Source organism: Manacus candei, unplaced genomic scaffold (assembly GCF_025592945.1).
Source record: "Manacus candei isolate 608988 ecotype Guabito, Panama unplaced genomic scaffold, ASM2559294v1 h1tg000014l, whole genome shotgun sequence".
NCBI lineage: Eukaryota > Metazoa > Chordata > Aves > Passeriformes > Pipridae > Manacus > Manacus candei.
Genome location: NW_026138062.1, coordinates 50,375,150 through 50,397,506, shown reverse-complemented (window position 1 = coordinate 50,397,506; position 22,357 = coordinate 50,375,150). Strand labels below are relative to the sequence as shown.

Sequence of the window (22,357 nt, the reverse complement as noted above, 5' to 3'; positions counted from 1 at the left end):
AGGATGTGCATGTATGTGTACATATGTATTTCTCAAATGAACAAAGAGGAAGTACATACATTAGGATGTGGAAAACACGACGTGGAATGTGAGCTTGGCTTTATTTCCAACAAGAGGGTCATCTACATGATTTCACATTTCCATGTACTGCGACTGCAAGGAGTCAGATGCATGTCTATGTTATAGGGTGGGAGGGGAGGGGGGAAGCTGAACTGAGGATATGAATTTTAATCAGTTTCCTGAATGAATACGACACTGTATTTCCCCCTACTCTCCTCAGGATGACAATTCAGAGGAGATAACCTTCTCCTTTGAAAAACTCTGAAGGGAAAGTTTGTTTTTACCATAACAAATGCAACAAAAGAAGAGGGAAGCTGGGAAAGGGAAGGGGGGGCGGACAAATTAAATGTCAAACTTTCTCTCCTTACTTGGAGATAACAGCATACTAGGAAACCTTCTTAGAAGCTTAACATAAATGCAGTTAAGCTGTTGCCAGCTGCAGTAAACCTCTCTCTCACCTTTCTTTCTCTCTTTCAAGATATCTTTGAATGCCTTCGCCTTCATCATAAATCAGACCTTTGAGCAATTATCACTCCAGCCGGATGGCAGCAGCCTGAGTGGCCACTGCTATTCCACTGCTGTAATCTGCACTTTGTCAGGTTACACTACCCTTGATGAAATTTCACATTTCTTTGCCAATGAGGGTTACCTCTCCGTTTATGACTCATTGTCTTTGCAGCAGAGAGCTGTGAATCTCATTCCTCTCCTTGTAATTTGTTTAAGCAGCATGGACCATTCGGCAGGGGCTGAGCACCGGGGAGTCTCAGAGCATCCCAGTAGGATGGGGTTGTGCTGCTGCCTCGAATACTTACCCCGAGGGCATCCCTCAGCGCCTCTGAGAGAGACCGAACACAGACACCTTCCACTGGCCTCTGAAGAGGCCACCATCCGTACACGGTGCTGATAACACTGTCACAACTTTCAAGGGAACTCTGCATTTTTGCCATTCCCTTTCCCATCCACGCAGCCCTTGGGTGACAGGTTCTTGACAGGTTCCCTCAGCCCCCAGGCTGCACCTTGCCGCCCTCACTGAGAAGGGGGGCTCTTTGGCGAGTCTTTCGGGCAGGAGTTAATAAAACAAAAAAGGCAAACAACCCCAAAATTTCACACCATCAAAAGGGACCGGGGTCCAACCTTCAACTCAGGCAAAGTTTCTGAGTGCTGCCCAGGTACCACATGGGCTGGTGCGTCCCTCTTCGCAACACCAGCAACACCCACGCAGCAGCACCGACCTTCCCCCCAGTGCTGCATCTTTCAACCTTTACGAGGCGATTTTTAGCCCCCCTCCCCAAATTATTTATTTTTAAACAGCCCCCCCCCCCGAAACAAACCAACCCAGAGAGCACACCCGCTCCCACAACCAACCTACATCCCCGCGCACGGCCGTCAAGACAGGCACGGAAAAGTAGGCAGAGAGAACGAGAGAGAGAGAGAGAGAGAGAGAGTCACTCACCGTTGGCGGCGACACAGAGGTTTCCAGAGCCACTTTGAACTAAGAATGACTGAGGGACGAACTCTTCCTCAGAGTCCGAGCCCGCGGCCGCCCGGGCCGCGCCGTCGCCCAGCGACCGCCCCGGGCCCTCATTGGCCGGCGGCGAGGGGAGAGGGGAGGGGGACTGCGAGCGGGGGGTGGAGGAGGCGGACGAACAGGGCAGGGGGGGACCTGCGGGCCACAGACACACACACACACACAGAGAAGGGGAGGGGGGAGAAACACAGAAAGAAATAAAATGAACAAAAAAACACGGCAAAACACGGACAGAGAGACAATAAAAGTCGAGCCGGGGCACGAGGGAAGGCCGCCCCCCACCCCGGCCTCCCTCATCCCCCCGCCGCCTGCCCCAGCGGGGCAGCCCTGCCCGAGGGGCGGCCGACTGCACGTACCTGACCACATCACCTGCTGCCCCCCGGGCTGGAGCTTAAAACTCCTATCCACACTTTAAAAGTTGTATCCATCAGGGATTTTTGTTTGGTTGGTTGGTTGGTTGTTTTGGTTTGTTAGTTTTTTGTTTTGGTTTCCGTTTGTTTGTTTGTGTTGTTGTTGTTATTGTTTTGGTTTGCTGGGTCTTTTTAAGGTTTTGGAGTTGCAGAGAGCCCCTGGTGTGTGAGACACTTTGTGCCATGACATGGGCTCTCACTGTCAGTGAGGCCAGGTGTTGGAGCCGGGCTGCATCGTACTAAAGGGAAACCCTCGCCCAACGAGGTAAATTATTTCAGATTCCATGTGAAAAGTGTAGGGTCCTTTTAGGGATTGGTTTAACCATTCTTTTATCGAGCTTATAGAGCAAACAGCCTAAGACCTCCATCACACAGGCAGGAGGTGGAGGACAGGTCTGTGTATTGCTGTGTAGTGTAGAAGCACATTAGCAAACCACCACACTGATACAGGGCAGAAGCATAGCTCAGAGCGGCATCATTTGATTGATTAAATGATGAAAAACACAGCAAATCAGGTTATAAGATTATACTTTACATAGAGCTGTGCCTGACTGAAGAAGAACTACTGACTGCAAGGAAATTCAATCAGGTACATGTAGGTTAAGTACATCCAATTGGAAAAGCATACTGTAAGCAATTAATGGTTATCAGGGTCTTATTCCAATCAAATTTTTAAACAAAACTGGGAAGTCAGTTTTTCACCAAACTGGTGAAAAATCCATCAGGCAAACGTGGAGGTCAGATATGTGCGGTACATCAATAAAAACAGGGGGAATATGAACACAGACATATAATACAGGACAATGCATTTAAACATGGGCTTTTCCCCTTGCTGAAAGTCATAATGATTAGTCTCCCACATTTTCCCAAGTACTGAAATGTTATCATGCAAACCCCGTCAAAATAAAAGAACAGTCAGCAGAAGAAAACCAGCAAACTTAAACAAAAAATCTGTTTCTAAAAAAAACATTTTTAGCATAACAGGGCACACTACATAGTTGTACAATATTTCTTACTAAACATAATATGAACACTTTAGAGAAGGACACAAACCCAAAACAATCAAGTGGGTTTAACATTTAAATCCCCCAAAGCTGGTTCTGCTTCTGGTTCTACCTCGGTCATCAGTTTTTCTCATCGTAAGCCCTTGGATGTCACCTCCTTGACATATGCTGATCTTATAAATTGCTAATTATAATCAGAGAAGAAATTTTGGCATCAGAGGCAAAGCCTGAGAACCAGGGAGAATATAAGACTATACCTATATGTACTTAGAGAGACTTATCACCCAAAGGAGAAAAGCCAGACTTGGTGGAGAGCCTACACTGCCTCATGTGCAGCATGCAGACCAAGGGCTGAAATTGTGAGCCCTGTGTGTTTTGTTATGATCAACAGTGGAGTCGTCTGGATCTCCTTCCTTCTGACAAGTCTCCAGACAGAGAGGTTCCTGCTTTAGGAATGCAGCTTTTAGGGAATCTGCAGCCCACTTCACACTCCCTGACCCTTTTTATGGTGCCAAGGCTGTAATCTTCCCATTGTGCTAACTACAGGTAAAAACTGGAGAGCGACAGGGAAAAAAGGGAGCACGTGCAAGTGGATGAGCACTGCTTTCCCTGTTACAGTCCCTGACATGCAAACTGAGATCCAGCTCTAACTCTGATCTTCTCTTGAAAGAGCAAAGTCTGCTCTGCGTCATCCTCTTTGTTGCAATAGAGATTTGATGAGCCCTGACATGTAACAAAGTTTAAATCAGGACTTTGATTTGCTATGCTTTCATTACAAAACGGGGTGACATGTATTTCTAATCCTGTGTAGTCAGAGACTGAATTCTAGTGTGATGATGAGTGAAATAGAAAGAAAGTGTTAAATCAGCGCCTTCCTATGCATCCATACAGTTTTTCAGTGTACTTTGTAAGAGGAAGCACATTTTTCTAGCCATTAAGAAAAACAGACTAGATTTAAAAAATTGTTTCAGTCCTCTGACTCATTTATGCAAAGATCAGTAAAAATGCATTAAAAGGAGGTTCATGGTGTGACTACCCGACAAAAAAAAAAAAAAAAAAGTGTGGTAAATTACAGTAGAGGCCCAATGCTCTCCCTGTGTTTTGTTCAGGCAGCATGCTTGGCATAACTATACATGAATTCTCTAGTTCAAACATAAAAGAGCAGGAGCAGAATGAGCTGAATTTGGAATTGTAACCCTAAAAGCCAAATGTCAGCTTTTGTCAATCCACATCAGAAAGTTTCTGCCATTTCCACATGGTTGCAGGTTGTTGGGTTTTTTTTTGGTATGAGCTTTCCCAGTTTCCCAGTATTACAGTTTTGGCAACGATAAAAGAAAAATAAATATGAATAAAAACATAACCAAAACCTCTTCAATTACAGCTTTGGATTTTAACCAACTGCACCACTGCAGAGTGCACACAAGAAGATCTCGTGGGTTTTCACGGTCATTACATGCACTTCCAGCAGGGAATGAGCTGACCTTTACAAGGGAAGGTTCCCTAGGAATTGTGCATACTAACCATGTTACTGAGGGCTGTGCTGCTCTGAAGAGCACTGGTGCATACCATTGTGCTCCCTGGAAGATTCCCTTTTGCCACAAACGATGGGGTGGATACAACAGGAGATTTTACCAGCTGCCGGATGAAAGATGAGCGCTAATCAGCTCTGCTGACAACAACCAATAAAAATGGAAGGGAAGCAAAGGATACCTCCCTTTTTAACAATTCAACAACTCTGTTTGTAAGCATGTGTTAAGTTGTGGATCCTTTAAGAGAATTGCCTCCTTTTTTTTCATACTTGGGCAGAAAACCAAGAATTAAATCTGACCTTTTCACAAAAATTAAACTGAGAGAGAGATGAAAGCTACAAGTTTGTATCCTTCTCAGACAAGAATTTCATTGGATTTACTGCAACTGCAGGCCCAAGTAAAAAAAGCAGGATTTGGCCTGTAAACTTTCATTCCAGCTGCCAGAGCAAAATTTCTAATTGATTAGTACAAAATAAATTCGAAGCAACACTGTGTTGCTATGGAACCTGAGCAAGTAGAAAAAGTTTCTTTGCAGTATGTGCTGTTTCTCCTTCAAAAATAAAAAACAGAAGGACTAGATAACACATTCATTATGCAGAGTCTTGCAGTTTGGAAGCTAACTCAAAGAAAAACAAAACAGATTCCAAGTATGGGCCCCTTGGCATCAATTTGTAACAATCTTATATATCTGCTTGCAGTGAACAGTCAAAACTATGTTCTTTGGACTTGAGGCAGGAATAATAGACATTGTATGTCACTGTATGACTGTATGTTGCTTGCACATATTTAGAGGAAAACAGAACAGAACCTTCTATTTTATCTATGTGCCAGTACTTCAGACTAAAATTAAAAAAAAGATCAGGGGAAGATACGGTGCAGTCTCTGTAATTTATGAAAGTACTTAGGAAACACAAACTTTAGAAATAGGTTAGTACAAAGAATCTGTTTCCCAGCTTAACCAAGGAATTATGCAATATTCAGGTATCTGCTTTAAATATAGGGAAGAGACAACCAGAGCAGATCCTAAACAGTTAGGGGAAAGTAAGACAAACTGTAAACATGCCTTCATTTTATACTGCACATTTGGCTGTAATATTTCAGAATTGCTAGAATTACTCTGTCTCTCACAGGATTTGGCCTTCAGAGATCAAGAGCTGATTTAAAACGGGTGTATTCATGCTAGTGTGAATAGAAGAGCTGCCAGAAATACAGAACATTCAAGGAGATACTTTTAAAGAAGGTCAGTAAATTGTTTCATGGACTATATTCAGTGGATTATACTCATATGTTTATAATTTGTTCCCAAAGAGGTGAAAAAGAGTAGATATACAAACGCTGACTTTTCACAGAACTGAAATGACAAAGCAACAGGATTTAATAGCATTCAATATACACAGAATGGTATTATCTGCAATCAATAAATCAGTAATATCAGCTTTTTTCCCCTAATAACTTCTATCAGGCTTCATTCAAGAACCTTTAAGGGCTTTACAAGCAATGGGTATGTAAACTTTGAAATACTGTTTCAGATCTGTTGGGATCTGTTGTCAGATTGGCTTCTACAATGGTCAGAGGGCTGGAACACTTCTCCTATCCTGAGAGAGTTTTGACTGTTAAGCAGGGAGAAGGCTCTGCAGAGACCTAGCAGCCTTCCAGTCCTTAAAGGAGACTTTTAGAAAAGAGGGATAACGACTTTTTACACAAGCAGATAGTGATAGGACAAGAGGGAACAGTCTTAAACTAAAGGAGGAGCAATTTAGATTGGATACTGGGAAGAAATTCTTTGCTGTGTGGGTGGTGAGGCATTGGTACTGGTTTCTCAGGGAAGCTGTGACTGCCCCATCCCTGGACATAGTCGAGGCGAGGTTGGATGGGGCTTTGAGCAACCTGGTCTAGTGGAAGGTCACCCTGTGGGGCACTGAAACTAGATGATCTTTAAAGTCCCTTCCAACCCAAATCATTCTATGATTCTATGAATTAGATTTTCTAGGAAGCAGACTTACACTTTTGACAGATAAGGAAACTGAAGCACAGAGATGTGTAATAATTTGACTCAAAATTCTGTCATTTCTTGCATACTATATCTCTAGCCACTGAAATAGTCTAAAAGGCTGTTTGTGACATTCAAAATATTTTAAATTAGCAAAATTCCCACCAGAAAGGAATGACGGGTGTGGGCAGAAGTACTGTCACTGTGATTTCCTCAGTTCAACAACTGCAGTAGTTCTCACATAAGAACTTTTGCATTGTCATATCACTGACAATGCCTAGCCTTTGTACTACCTCAAAATAGGAAAGTTTCTAGGATGGTACTGTGGCACCAATGTTGGTAAGCACCATTACAAACAAAAGACATCTCAATACAGCTCTGGCCTTTAAAACATGGCTGTGCGCTGTGGGTTCACGTGAAGGCTGTGTAAATGATAGCAGAATGTATTCTGTAGTGTGCTGGCTGGGTGTATTATCCTGTCAAAGGAAAGAGAGTGTAAACAAATGAAGTTTTTTTTATGTCTTCCCCTCACTTTGCACAGGAGTTTTGAGTGATTTTTATTGGCATCGAAACAAAATCTTATTGATCAATATTAAAACTGTAGCAAGCCTTGTGCTGGAGAAAACCATGACCTGCCTAAACAATGCTTAAGTACCTCTGTCTGATAAAAGAAATAAATTAATAAATTAGTCTAAAACTCAGGCAGTTTCATCTCATACCATATCTGACTGCTTAAAACCCCACAAACATGAAGCGGTCCTGTAGAGCTGAGATCTTGTGTGAGAGCTGTATTTGCAAAGTGGCAAGCACAGTGGGCACCAGGACATCTGTGGATTGCTGACACACGGGATGAGGTGGAAAGGGCAGTGCCCTGCCTGCACAGCAGTGTTCGGTTCCCTGCAGAATATAAAAGGCAGTAATTTGCTCCACTAGTATTTCAAGGCATCAGAGATCCTGCTGGATTGAGGAGGGGAGTGGGAGAATATCTGCCATTTTTCTTTTCAAGGTGAAGGGGAATGTAAATGAAGATGAGCCCTGGTTGTCATATGCTAGAACACTGGTTTAGCATCCACTCCCTCAGAGGTGGAGAAAGAAAGAATTTTCCTAAGGGACAAAGAGCATCCATGCCTTGCTCATGGCAGCATATCAAACCTTTCCAGTGGACAGCAAAATACACACCCCTGGAAAAAAAGCAAGCTGAACTAGTTGTCTGGAAAAACGTGTCAGTGAATCATAGGAGTAAGGAATTGTTGCACAGATTTATTACTGCTCTTTAACAATAGGTGGTCACAACATTCTTAGTTCAACAGGGAATATATATCTTGTGTTTAGAATTGATTAAAAAAGCAGTCTTGGAAAACTACTCTTAGTTATTTATATGTCTTGAATTTCCACCTGCACTTATGTTTATTTTATTTAATTTAATTTTGTGGTTTTGATTTATAGTTATAAAGCCAGAGGGAAAAATGAATGAAACAAAGGGGACAAATGAATATCATCTTAACAGGAAAAACCTGGGCAGCTGCCACGTCACCAAAATTAAGAAATGAGTAGTTGTGCTTTGAAAATGAGAAATAATCATATGCCCTGTATGAAAACTGGCATATTGGGGAAAAAAGGGCCATGTGAGGTTAAGAAGGACTGAATAAATTCACCTGGGCTGAAGTGGACTATGAAGAACACATGTTACATGGACTTCACCTGCCTTGTGAGTGATTTATGCTACTCTTCCACAATGTGTTTTTTTTCCTCCCCTATGCTGTGAAGTTAGGCAATGTTTTTCTTTCTCCATTTACTAGGATAGTGCATTTCCTATCAAGGCAGTTCACAAAGTCACTGTTTGCAGAGACTCGTGAACATTCTGTCAAGGGCAGACCTTGAGCAGGCCCTGCTTTGGGTGGAAAACATCTAGAACGGCAGCAGCTCTGTAAGGAATGATGCGATGCTGGGATATATAAAAGCACATTGGCTGAATGCCTGTTATCTGCCTCTGTCCCAGCACAGATCATGGACTGAGCATTTGGGCCTTATCCAATTATTCCCAAATGAAGCAGAAGGTAGAAAGGGACAAGAAACAGCGCAGACCTCAGATCTCCTTTCCCCCAGCTCCTGAGGTTACTAACCTGACCCAAAACAGCAGAAAACAATTATCCATTGAGCAAGATGGAGAGGAGCAGGGAGGAAATTGTTCCCTTCTGAAATGCAGTTCCTCAGGGGCTTGGGGTGCTCTGGAGCAGCACAGCCGCACTTATAATTTTTTGCCAACAGAAGAAAATAATACGGCAGATTTTCAGAAAATTACACGGGCAATTGCCCGAGCCGGATACTCAGCTTGCTCATTTGTAGGCACAACAGTAGAAACAGATTGTGTAAATTAGCTACACGATTTTCTACAACATCCATCTCCAAGGCTGAAATCGTGCTGTTATTTAAAAGCACAAACAGGTAATGTAATTTCCAAGTATGTGGGAGATTTCTTGTATCTCTTTCAAAATCAAAGAAATAAGGATCAAGAAAGAAAGACTTTCTCCTGATAGAGACAGTATAAACAATCCTAATCACCACAGAATATTTATATCATGCCTTGTGAAATATTTATGCAAGTAATTCACATCATCTAAAGTTTTAAGAAGAATGCAAGCCCCTAATTGTGGATCAGCATTACAAAAGCTTCTGCAGCTTTACTCAAATCCAACTTGTAAAAGAATAATGTAATTAGTAGGCAGTCTGATGAGCTGCCCATGAAGTGGCCTCTCTCAGTCTGACTCTAATGCTCTATCTGATCCAAAACACCCAACATAAAGTATGGGGTTATCTGCAAATGATTACATGCAAATCTCCTAAAAGGTCCGTTTCCCTGTATTTGAACACCAAACTGTAGGCTTTACAGAAATTGCTTTCTCTAAGCTTAATGTTAACCAAAAGGTTTACAACAGCCTTGCAAAACTTTTCCTGATAGGCTTGTTCAAGGCAAAGAACCTTGTCATGCTCCTGTTACCCCAGCAGGGAAGAATTATTAAACATGGGCCACTGCAAGGTTTTTTCACCTCCTCCAGCAAATAAAATTTACACAAATACCTCTTATGGTGGTTGGCAATGATTTTCTAAAATTAACTTTTAAGTAATGCCAGAGGAGACAAAAGCATAGAGTGCTAGAAACCAACCAAAATTGCATGACGTTAGAGCCCACCTACCAGGGAGCAAAACTAATTCATCCTACAGCCAAAGCACCACAAACCAACAAGTTTACCTCATGATCAGCAACACACTCTGTGGCTGTCCTGGCCACTGGTGATGGGTTCTAGCACACCTTGTATGTAAAACAGTACCTGACGAGTAACTATGCTATTAAGGAATAAAGTGTGTTTTTCCACCTGTTAACTAGATAACCACAAATGAGCATCTCTTGAAAGGAATGAAGGTTGCAGCTGTTAAGAGAAATCCAGGAATTGTTTGGGGAAACAGAGGGGTAATATGTCACTGTTCAGCATAGTCACAGTAGGGTCTGCCTGCAGTCAGGGAAAATACAGCCTTATCTTCCAGAGGAGACTTATTCTGTCTCCAGTTTGAGTTGGAGTGTCTCATTTGTCTTCACTGACTATACAGGGAGCCTTGGGTGATCTTTACTTGTGCATAAGTGAAAGTGGCATGAACCTTGGGTTTAATGTCTAGAACTTGCCTGAAGGTAAGGTAATCTCACTGAGATGTTTTTTTCAGTGGATATTTTGGTTTGCTCTGTAATAGCTAATCTGTAATTGCCCCATCATATGTGCAGACTTAGCACTTCCCTTCCAAGCTCATAGACAAAGGTACTGTGTAGCAATGGAAGTGGAGATTGAACACACAGGCAGCTGAAGATAAAGGATTCACAGAAGAACTCTGAAGAAATATTATTTTATGCTTCTCCTGGAGAGAAACATAGTCTGCCTGAGTAAGTACATTCCAAGGAAAACATATGACTGCAGATCTCTGAAGTATGACAAAGGGGTAGGAAAGATATACTGCAGTAAGAACTCTACCTGCCTATCCATAAGTGCTCTTGTGAGGAAATTTGGAGTGAAAAGAATGTTGCCTTGATACAAAGATTGCATCTGCTTTTATTATTGTTAAAATTACTGTTGACTCTGGATTTCTATGCTGCATAAAATTAATGAACTTGTTCAGCCTCTTACACTTACTAGGGCAGTTTTCCTCCTGATCTCAGCCTTTATCCCCATGAGGGTTGGATGCTTGCATACTTAAAATTGTATGGGAGTTGTTTGCCAGTAACTGTTATTTTTATATCCTAGTCAAACTCCCTTAATTTTGGGAGAACCTTTTTTTTCCAATGCATGATTTCAAACAAAGCAAACAGCCTCTGTGCAACATCTAAGAGTCACAGTTCAGAAGATCATTTTCTTTCTTCAGCTGAGAAAAGAGATCAAGGCAATTTTAGTACTAAAAACCACTTCATAGATCAGCTTCTAAAGGGATCTGATTAAGAAGAAAGGTTATTTTCCATCTCACTGTCTGTGAGCTAGCCCTGGGGCTCTGGACTTGAAGACAGTAGAAAGCGTGAGGCTCCTGTGGAAGCAGAAGCAGAATGGCTGCACCAAAATGCTACTGGGAGTTCACGTGCTCTAGACACAAGCAGCAGAGCCCGGTGCTGCGCTAGAGGGGCCGCACAGCGCTGTGCTGCCCTGTGCCAGCCTGCAGCACACCTACAGCTGGATCTAGGCACCCATGCTGATAGTGGGTGTAATTCCTTTCTGGCTTACTCTGAGAGAGGCCCACTGTGTAACCTGGGTAAGAACTCTTCAGACCTGTCTGATCTGATCCTTATGCACTGGATTCTCATTTGTCATCCACCTCCTGCCCCGTGTGCATTTGAATCTTGCACATACACTATGACTGGCATAGCTCATTAAAAACAAGACCCATCCTGCATCTCCCAGTATTTTCAGTCAGTTTTGTCTATTTATTCTGCAGACTTTTCAAGGCATGGACTACTTCGCCTTGTGTGCATGTAAAGCAGGCAAAACTGCAGGACTTTGATCTTGTGTTTGGTCATTAGGTGTTCTTGCAATGCAAGATGTAAGAGTAGGGAAGTTTGTGCTCGAGTAGCTGTAATTATTGTGGAGGAGAGCTGTGCTCAATGTTCTGCAGGCAGTGAGAGGCTGAGAGTGTCCCTTTGCTACAATCTGCAGTCAAGACAAGTGTTGCATTTCCAGGGAGGTCAGAGTAGAGAGCACACACTTACTGAAAAAGATGCAAAGAAGATGTGCATCCCTCATTGCTCTAATCCAAAACTTCTCCTTATAAACCTGCACTTCAGCTTTGTTTTCCCAGAAACCTTCCTGAATTCTTGGTGAGACAAAGAGCCAAAATACAGTAGGTGTAGGTGATGCTCTTCCCTCCTGGGAAAAATTGCCATTTCATGGAATTGCCCAAGAAGGCAATGCAGGAATATGACAATACTGAGCCAGAAAAGTTGGTGTTGGACCAAAAATTGTGATCTGCTTTACATTTGTTTCAGGCTTAGAACAACATTAGAAAGTAAAGACCAACAGCCATGCACAAGAAGAAAGAAATGGATAGAGACAATTTTTCAGGTTATTGAATGACACTTTCAGTCTCAAAAAAAAATGGGAATCATCTTTTTTCCTCCAAAATTACTCTATGTTTCTCAGCAGGCAACAGAACAACTTGCAGTGCCATAGCAAAACTTTTTTTCTCCAAGGCCTTGATTAATATCTTTAAAGCTGCAATCTTAGTACCTTAATCATTGCTTTACTGACTTCTACCTTGCAAGTAAAGAATTTTTACTTTGACTTTTGTTCAGTTCCCTGCTCAGTGAAAAAATATGAATTTTTTTCAAGTCACTATAGAGAGATTGATCCCAAATAAGAGAGATTTTCTGGATAGAGGGAGGGTAATGATAATTCAAGACACATTGCAGGCACATGAGAATTGTTTATGAGAAAATGTTTAAAAATCCCAGTAGTTCAGAGAAGGGTGGGCTATAAGCAGCAGAGCTAAATACAGGGAAAAAGTATACCTGGTGTCATTCACTGAACAGTCTCTCTGTCTCTCATTTCTCCCAGCCTTTGTCTGGTTTTTTTGAGTGATGGTTAAAGGAATTGGTTATCTTCAAGAAAAAAAGCTCTTTTAAAAAGATGAGAGCCATATAAGAAAATAATTCAGTGATTGGAAATATGGCACCTTAACCCATGTGAAAGTGTGATACAGGTTTTGCCAGAATAGAACACACTGCTGGTCCACCTGACTTACTATCCCTTCCCCACCACTAGCTGATTCCAGCAACACAGTGCTCTCATAAAACAGTTAATTACACCCAATGGTATAAGGGGAAACTCTTTCTAATACTGCATAGTAACCAAAGCTATGCAAGGAAGCAAGATGGCTAATAGACCTTATTTTTTCCTGACTGTTGAAACAGTATGTGCTATGTGTATTCCAGCTCATTGGTAATTATTTTTCTCAGGTGTTTGCCCCAGAACTAACACGTAACAGGTAGCTTTGCACGCTAGTGATGAAATATCCCCTGCTTTTCTTTTTTAGATGTAATAGTTTTAATCATGGTAAAATGCTAATGGGAGAAGAGAATCCAAATGTTTTGGGTGACAAAGAGCCCTTACTGGTTATCTTGTCCATCTCTAAGGTAGTTATTCACTGTAGCATAGAAGTCCCTTCTATAACAAGTTTAATTTTAAATTCCTGATCAATTAGTCTGGGCAGCCTGTTCCAGGGTTCTGGAGGTCCAACTACGCCCACTCTTAGATGTGCTTCTGTTATACTGCACTGAACACTCTTGAGTAGGCTAGTGAGCAGACTCAGGAACGTAGTGGTCTCTTTTATCTCTAAATTTGATGATTACCTGCCTCACCTCTTTGACAGGCTTGACCTTCTGTACACTACTCAGTAGTTTATACAGCTATTTTCTTTCTTATGATTCTTTTTGAACTAAAGACCCTGATCTGCAAGCACCATGCAGACCCAGCTGCCTTTCATCAGTACACATATGTGTCGGCCAAATGCCTACAAGTGGAGAAGCTCTGACTATACAGTCCTTGAAGCACTTCTGCAGACATTACAGCAGTTTCACCACACTTTAATGAGCAACTCTGGCTTCAGTTTTGTCCTAATTTTTACCTTTTGTGTATCTGCACGCACGCTCATATGAGCTATGTTTTCCTCATACTCTTTTAAATTTTGATTGAGCAGCACTTACATGCACAGAAAAGAGGCTCTTTTTTCTCCTGGAAAATAACCCCCCCCCAAAAAAAAACAAGCATGAAAAATAAACCCTTGAAAAATCTGTAAGTGGAAAAAGCTGTTCAAAATGTATGACCTTTTTATTTTATATATGATAAGTTGCCTTCAGTTCATAAAGTGTTAAAAATCAAAGGAGAAAGCAAAATCAATGCAAGTGATTCTGGGGAGATTTCAGAAGTCTCAAAAGGTCAGCAAACTTGATCACTTCTAGGAGCTGTCCAGTTGCATAGGTTTCTGTGCTTAAGTGTCTTGCTACTTAACCTGCTGGTTCCCTGATTTTTTAACATTAAAAAGAGTTATCTATATATACAGAGAGAAGCACCTCTGTTGCCCAACCTTGATGAGATAAAGAGCCCCCTTAAATCCTCAAAAGGCTTAAAAGTAGCTAATACCACCCAAATTGAGTGGAGCCTGGAATCAAGGTTTCCCACTTCTTGAGGAAAGGCTCCAACTCCTAAATTATTTCAGAACACATCAGTGTTATAATCACACACCCATCATCAGAAGATGACCTCAAAGACTGGCATTCAAACACTTCCTATTATTTCCACTGGAGGACTTAAAGGGATTCATGCAGCAACACAGATGTGAGACACCCAAGCTTCTTATGCCATCAGGGTGGGAAGGGATTCCCTATGATAGATTGACTCTACTTATCTTCAAGGCCATCTGTGTCCTTCCACTTCCACCTCCACACACAATGTACAAAAACCAGAATTTGGATGGCTTTTCCGTACAGACTGGATTTCTCTCAAAGTATTTGGGACCAAATGTCCCAAATTTCTTCAGGTTTCTTAGACTCCTAAGTTACATGTGATTGAGTATGCATAAAAGCCACAATTTGCAGACCTTAGTCCTCAGAGTAAAGAACCAAAATTTATCTTTCCTTCCTTAAAATGAAATGCTGAAATCATCAAGTGTTTTGGCCCTGACAGAGAGCACATCAGGTTTTTTGGGTTATGTTGGAGCTTGATTTTTTCATAGGTGCAGAGAACCCAGATCTTGTGGTGAAGACAGTAAGTGGATTTTGATATGTTTCTTTATATAATCAAACAAAGTTATATCTAAGAGGCAATGCTTGAAATTGTTAACTGACATAATAATAAACATGAGTTATTTTCAAATATATTTTAAACTATCAGAAGTCATCAGCACACAGACTTTGTACAGAAAGAATGAGTTGTATTTTTAGTGTTCTTGCCTGAAAAAAGCTACTGTCAATCCCTGTGCCTTTGGGCCTAAACTAACCCACCACACGCCCATGGGAAAACAACATACATTTGGAGATGCTTTAAGAAAAACAAAAGCTCATTGCTTCCTGTCATAGGCTCAGTGTGTACAGAAGCTACAGTGAAACTCATTTACATTTGAATTCTAGCCATGGATAGGTAAAGGTGCTGCTGACAGGTGCTGTGTCTGAAGGTTCCTGAAGGCATTCCTTATCTAAGGCTATTTCAAAAGCAGTTCTGGTTGGATCTGTCTGCTGGTCCACAATAACTGTGCTGCCTTATGGTTTTTCTTTCTTTCTTTTCTTTCCCCTTTACAATTTCTTATATGCTGAAGCTGATGCAAGGATAAATGTGAAAAGGCATGACATTTCCTTTTTGTTAGATGCTTGTGATTTCATTATGCGTGTCCCTGAAGGTGGCTTAACCAGCACCTGGTGCTATTTGAGTATTCTGGTCTTCCAGTCAATGAAAGAGTCTCTGGAATCAGGGAGCAATAAAGCTACTTCATAATCAAAGTAGTCATTCTGGTGTGAACATTAGAGGTTCTTTCACTCACACACACACACATGCACACACACAAACAGGGAGAAAAGGATTTGATAGCCATTATTCTGTGCCATTTACCCTGCAAAAATATATACACTCATACAAGCTCTGTTATAAAGTCTCAGCAATTTCTTTAAACTTGCACTTAGCTGGGAAGTCTGCTCTTTCTGTTTCAGATTTGAAGAAAGCTTGTCTACTTTTTCCAAGTATATCACTTCTAATAAAAGATACTACCTGTGCCTGTGTTTTCTTGACTAACTTGTCAGATTATCACACCTACAAAAAGATGCCACTAGGCTGATATTTCAAGGTCTCAAATGACATACAGATGTTTGCTGGCTCATTTTGAGAAACAGCTTTCTACTACAACATAGGTTTTATAACTGTATTGGTGACACTTATAATCATTTAAAGCTCTTCTGGTAGTAAAGCACCAAACGGATTTCTCTACATCATCCTAGTTTTGGTGGGGAACATTCACATCCAGTAATAAAAAGATGTGAAAACCTGATGTGAATTACATGGAATAAACCTATTATTTAAAATATAAGAAAATCTAACACAGTCTCAAGCAGCACAGATAAGAAGAGAAGGTCAGGAATCTGAATGTATCCATTTATGACAAATATATACTTTTAACATAAATTTAATTTTTGAGCTTTGCTGTATCATATCACTGATACCATCCATGTGAGCAAATAAACATAGGCAACAGGAGCAAAGGCCATTTGGACTACTTGGAACAAATGGGGAACTGAAGCCTGAAAACACGAAGAGCAGACTAGAAGTTAAATCTCCTGTGAACAGAGTGGAGAGGACAGCCAGGAGATGCTAGGAAATCCTACAGGATATGGGGGAGAGACAAATAGATGGGACAGTTTTGTATGAGACTGCAAAATAAGATATAGAGAAAAGGAGCTGGTGAAATAATGGTGATGAACTTGGCCATTGGACCCACAATGGGAAAGCATAGCTGTGCAAATGATTCTCCATCTGGTTTACTCAATAAAACATACATATGTTCAGAAAATGTGTCATAGGGAAAAAACTTCAGCTGCTGTAACTTGTGAGCTAGGTCAGGTAGAAGAACAGAGATTGGACTGCTGCTCAAAATCTCCACAGCAACAGGCATATCTGCTGTTTTTGTTAATGCTAGGTGGAAAATGGAAGGGCTAACATTTTATGTAGAGAAAGCAGTTGTGTCTGATTGTACACAAATGCTAGTTTAAAGCTCAAACAAACACGGATTTTCCCTAACTGTGAAAACAACTCTTGAAGTCATTAACTTTTGTGGTTCCTCAAGAAACAGGTATATTTAAAATAATTTCAAACTTGCTTGATCATTGTGAAAATTCTTGCTGATTTTTGTAAAATAAACAGAATTCAAGGTCTGCTTTTGTTGTGCGCAAAGGTCAGTTGGAGGAACAGGAAAGGTTTTGTGATGTATTCCATTCTTCTTTCTTACTTGCTGTTGCTGTGATGCCGTGGAGCCAGCCAAGAGATGAATTAATGAATATCTCCTTTACATTTCCTATTTTATCCTTCTCACTGGTTACAAGGTGGGTGTTAGACCGTGGACTGATGGAACTGGCATTATAGTTTTTGGAGCAGTGCTTTTCAAACCATTACATTTTCCCGATCTCATTTGTTCATTAATTCAGCAGTCTCTTTCACTATGGCCGGTGCTAAAATCCATAGAGCAATGATACAGCTAGCAAATTGCACATTGCTGTGTAGGCAGGAATTTCTCCCTTCAGATCCCTGGTAAGTGATAAGCACATGCCCTTGAGCCTGAGTTTTTTGCAAATTCCTGTTGCATTATGCAAATCTCTAGAACTGATTAGAACAGTTTCTGAATAACAGCATCTTCTGCTGCCACCTGTTCACCAAGGCCTTAGGAATCACTAGAAGAAACTCAAAATCCAAACTCAATTTCCAGATTTGTCCGGCTGAACAATTTATCTGACAAACTGATTGACAGAAGCACGTTTGCTTCTTAAGAGGAGAAAAACAGATGAACAGTAAAGCTACCAGGCCAAAATCTTCAGTGAATCAAATAAGGGCACAACACTTCCCTTGATTCCTACCACAGGGCTCTATCCACTTGATCATCCCATTTGCTTAAGAAACTTTAGTATTATTAGCAAAAGAGGCATTGAGATTGAAAAGAAAGTAAATTAAACCAATCTACCCCTCACACCTTGGTGTTTAATAGAAATCTGCAATGAATTGGTGTGTTTTGTGAAAGGTCTGTTTTAATAAAACCTGCCTTCATCTCAAAAGGGACTAGAACCAGAGTGATATGAACACTAATAGTACCAGCTTATCGGCTACTCGGTAAAATCCTATTTATAAGTCTATGGATGCTAATTAACTGTCTTGAAATGGCAAGCAGAATTGTGTGTTATTCCCAAATGAAAGCATGGAAAGTGTTAAAGAAGACACCACATTGATTAATGTCTAGCCAGGTGCATTGTGTACCCAAATTCTTCCTTTCTGACAACTTTTTCCCATTATTTTCCCTTTTTATAATAAACTCATATGAACTCTCTCAGCTATTTTTTTTTTTTTAAGACTGCAACTTGGCAATAGAATCATGGAATTATAGACTTGTTTGGGTTGGAAGGGACCTTAAAGATCATCTAATTCCAACTCTCCTGCCATGGGCAGGGGGACCTTCCACTAAACCAGGTTGCTCAGAGTCCCACCCAACCTGGCCTTGAGCACTTCCAGGCATCCACAACTTCTCTGGACAACCTGTGCCAGTGCCTCACCACCCTCACAGTGAGGAATTTCATCCTAATATCTTATCTAAACCTGTCCTCTGTCAGTTTGAAGCCATTACCCCTTGTCCTGTCACTCCATGCCCTTGTCAAAAGTCCCTCTCCAGCTCTCTTGTAGCCCCTTCAGGTACTGGATGGTGCCCTAAGGCCTCCCCAGAACCTTCTCTTCTCCAGTCTGAACAATCCCAACTCTCTCAGCCTGTCTCCACAGCAGAAGTGGTCCAGTCCTCTGAGCATCTTCCTGGCCTCCTCTGGACCCACTCCAACAGGTCCTCATGCTTTTTGAGTGGCCCGGGGCAGGTGGAGTCTCAGGAGAGTAGAGTAATAGTACAGTGAGCATCTAAGGTTGTGTCAGAGTCTGAGCATACCAGAAATCAAGCAGTAGCTTGATAATAAAGTGGAATGAGTGCATTTAAGATTGATCTCTGAAGAGAGAGATTATCTGATAATGGTGTTAAAAAAACATATGGTCTTTATGAAAAGACTTGTAGGTAGAAAAATCTGCTATAGGAAATCCATATGTATTTGTAAGCCACATGACAGAAATGTGTAGTTACAATGTAAGATTGATGGAGTAGGTTTGGAAATTGTCTGTGAGACTCTCAGAAGGAGGTGGAAACACACAGCTGGCTTCAGACAGGTCAACTCTGGAAATGAAAAAAGCTGTGAGAATATGAATGGGATGCTTCACACCTTCCCACAGTGTGTCTCTGAGCTTAAAAAGCAGTCCTTGGCTCTCTAGGATTGGACTGGACTTGCCAGCGCAGACTAGAGCCATCAGAAAACCCAGAGGTACTCTGACATGATGCATATAAGTTTAGGCTTCTCAGGTCTCTCAAGAAGTACAGGCTTGGTCCTTCAACATGTGCCTACATACTTTGCTGGATAAGGACTTGGGAGGGAGGTGGATGTCTGCAATCCTTAGTTTGAAATCCAGCACTCACAAGTGTGAGCATCTGAGCTCTGCTTGCCATGTGCAAAATGTGTATCACACATTGACAGAGCTGATTACCAAAGGTCATTTTCCACATGGACCATTCTTATTAATTTTAATCAAATTACTAAGAGTATAAGGCGTTATTTAATGAGACCCAGGGAACAGGTGGTTGGAAACCACAGTATCCCAGATTCTGTTGGCTGTGTTCATGAAGAGGTACATTTATTCTGTGAACAACTCCACTGAAATCAATGTGCATGCCTGCGGAATACCTCTTTGACCAGCCTGATTTAGAGAAAAACAACCTGGCTTCTTTGGATGAGAAAAGTTGCATAGAAGTATAGCATTATTTTTATACCCTTTCTTATTAATATATTAAACTCCACATCATTCTTCAGGGGAGATGAAGCAGACCAATGCTCAACACAACTGTAGGTTACAATCACCTGTGTCATTCTCTCAGATAGATGGCTTTTACATGGTGTATCCTGGATAGCCAAAATATCAAGAGGGTAATTTGTCTCTAAATTATGGCTGTTAGTAATTAATCCTCTTTTACTCTGGACTTGAGTGACCTTTATAAAGAAGCAGTTTAAGTTAAAAAAAAAAAGGGGGAAAGAAATGAGCTATCTCTCCACAAACATATACACTTTTGTCTTAAACTTACAGCAAGAACTATGAAAAGAATAAAAAAATCTACAGCTGACTCAAAATATAGCCCAGAAGATGTATACTAACTCACTTCTGCTGTATTTGAGGATAAAAGACTTTCCTGTAATGGCAGTGGGAAGCCTGTGACCTCTCCAAGGCTTGCCAAAATTAGGTCATCTCTGTGATAAACTGCTCAGTCCTGCATTTCCATCTTGAAAAGTTTCCTGATGAAGTGAGAAAGAAAATGTCCGGCCTCTGTAGATACGGTGTTTCTTAAAACCTTGATCAAAATCAAATGTCTCCCACTCTTTATTAGGGACGTTAAACAGAAGCAGCTGTGCAAGGGACATGCTGGCTGTCAGCATGACCTTCAGAACTGGTACCTGCTCACTGGTAATTACACAGCGTTGGCTGTTTATCATATGGAAAGTGAATCCAACACCTTGTAGGAAATACCTTTGAGGAAACAGAGTCATGATGAAATGCTACCCTGCTTTGTTTCTGTGGGTGAATTCTAGCATTTATAAAAATAAACTACTTCCATGACAGATAAAAAACAGACATTATTTTTGTGCAGGCTGTTTGGGGTGAGACATCTCTGCCGGTTTGTGTGATTGTCTTACTTGCAAATTTTTGGTTGAACCTTTAGTTTTGTTAAAAAAGAGAGGAAACAAAATACCACTCTGAAGCTGTCCCAAATGTGTGGAGAAGGGTAACTTGTTAACTTAGTTTTTTAAAGAAACACACATATGAGAATATGTAGAATGATTTGTGGTGAAACTATCTTTGTGTTTGGACTGCCCTCTTTTTTTCATTGTAGGCAATTTGGGTTTGGCTGGGAAGGTTAAGTAGGGAAAACCCTATTTCTGCAGTATTTATTTTTTCTCATCTGAAAATCTGGGAGCTTATCTAAAGAACAGTGGCGACTTCTCTTTCAGATATAACAATCTCTTCTGTCTCAGATTCGTTATATGTGATTTTAAGCTCCATCTAATTGAGACTGCCTTATCTATGTTATTCTTAGAAACCAGAAGTTAATCCGTAAGAGCTACAAGTTTATCTTTCCCCTTTCTAGCCACATCTCAACTCGAAAAAGCCCATACCATCACCCTGCCTTGCCTCATTTATCAAAATAATACAGCCTCTAACCCTTCTGGAAGAACGCAATGTGAGATATGCACAGCAGGACACCCAAATTCCCAGGACTCTTCGGGGAGGGGGGGAGGGAGCTGTGTGCCTATACTGCATCCCTGTGGTTCCCAGGAGGTTTGGTTAGGTGGCTGAGACAATTGTATGGGAACGCAGCATGATGGGAGATGTAACAGCCTGGTAGAACTTTGAACCTTGTCCTTATCCCCATCTGAAAACCTGTGCCTAGGGAGGATGACCAGAAATTATCACCTCTCCATGGGACCCAGAAGACTAAGATGGTGTCTGAGTACCAGTCCCCAGACCTGCATTTGGTGCACAGAGAAAGCCCATCCAGCTTCTTTTATGAAACCCAGTGTATTCCAACCTGAGCCAAATGTCCACATGGTAAATGATTACATTAGGTGTAAAGGTTCCCTTAGAGAACTGAGATCTGTGTTTATTTGCAGAATAGGTGAGGTCTGCTATTAGGGTTAAGTGAGGGAATGGGATGTTTGCAGGAAAATATTTAAATAGTTGTGGTTCAGTGAGTGCAGATTCCCAGCAAACAATGTAACAGAGATGGATAAAAAGGGCTGGGAAGGTAAGCACTTGTCCAGGTTTAGGCACAAGTTTAGGCACAAGTTTAACAATTGCTTTCTTAAACAATTGTTTGGCTTTTTGATTATAAATATGGAGTGAAAAAAGTTTCCCACTTGCTTGAAGGGAACAGTCACTTCTGATGTTTCTCTTATAGACTTTTTTGATGGTGTTTTCTTTTTTGTCATAATGAAGCAATTAAACCAAACAGTTCACAGGGAGGTGAATACATACACCTAATGCATCCAAAGTTTAGATCAAGTCTCCAAATATGAGAGGATCAATTTAAATATCTCAAACCAATTATTCTCAACACTCAGGGTTTTCCAATTCAATTATGTCACAGAACATGATGTTTTAATCTTCAGGGAAACCTATCAGAACACATACTGGTGGTCCATTGAAGGACTGGGTTCATCTAGAGAAATGGCAGTGCCAGGGACGCTGCTCTATTGGCACAGTGGGGAATATGTGAACTTAAGTGTAAGCCAAGTCCTGAAGCACAAAACGTGTTTTAAGATCAGTGAGTTGGACAATGTTGTTGATCCCTGCAGCAAAGAGGGAAGGTTTGAAAGAGCAACAACTGTATGAACGGCCCAAACATGAATACTTAGTTGATGGTTCACAGAGTCGGAGGCATTAGGAATGGAAAAGACCTACAGGGTGAACAGTGATTATTCTGCTTCA

General features: G+C 41.2%; 1 protein-coding gene and 1 long non-coding RNA gene across 12 annotated transcripts in view; one reads left to right on the top strand and one right to left on the bottom strand.

Moving 5' to 3' along the window:
- TENM4 (teneurin transmembrane protein 4) overlaps positions 1-22,357 on the bottom strand; it is a 600,622-nt gene that overhangs the window by 267,082 nt on the left and 311,183 nt on the right. The window lies entirely within an intron of this gene.
- The window catches only part of LOC127467103 (uncharacterized), a 38,908-nt gene continuing 18,461 nt past the window's right edge, over positions 1,911-22,357 (top strand). For both annotated transcript variants that reach the window (XR_007902974.1, XR_007902975.1), the window contains exons 1-2: positions 1,911-2,263; positions 5,662-5,771. This is a non-coding gene — a long non-coding RNA (uncharacterized LOC127467103). The remainder of the gene's footprint in view (positions 2,264-5,661; positions 5,772-22,357) is intronic.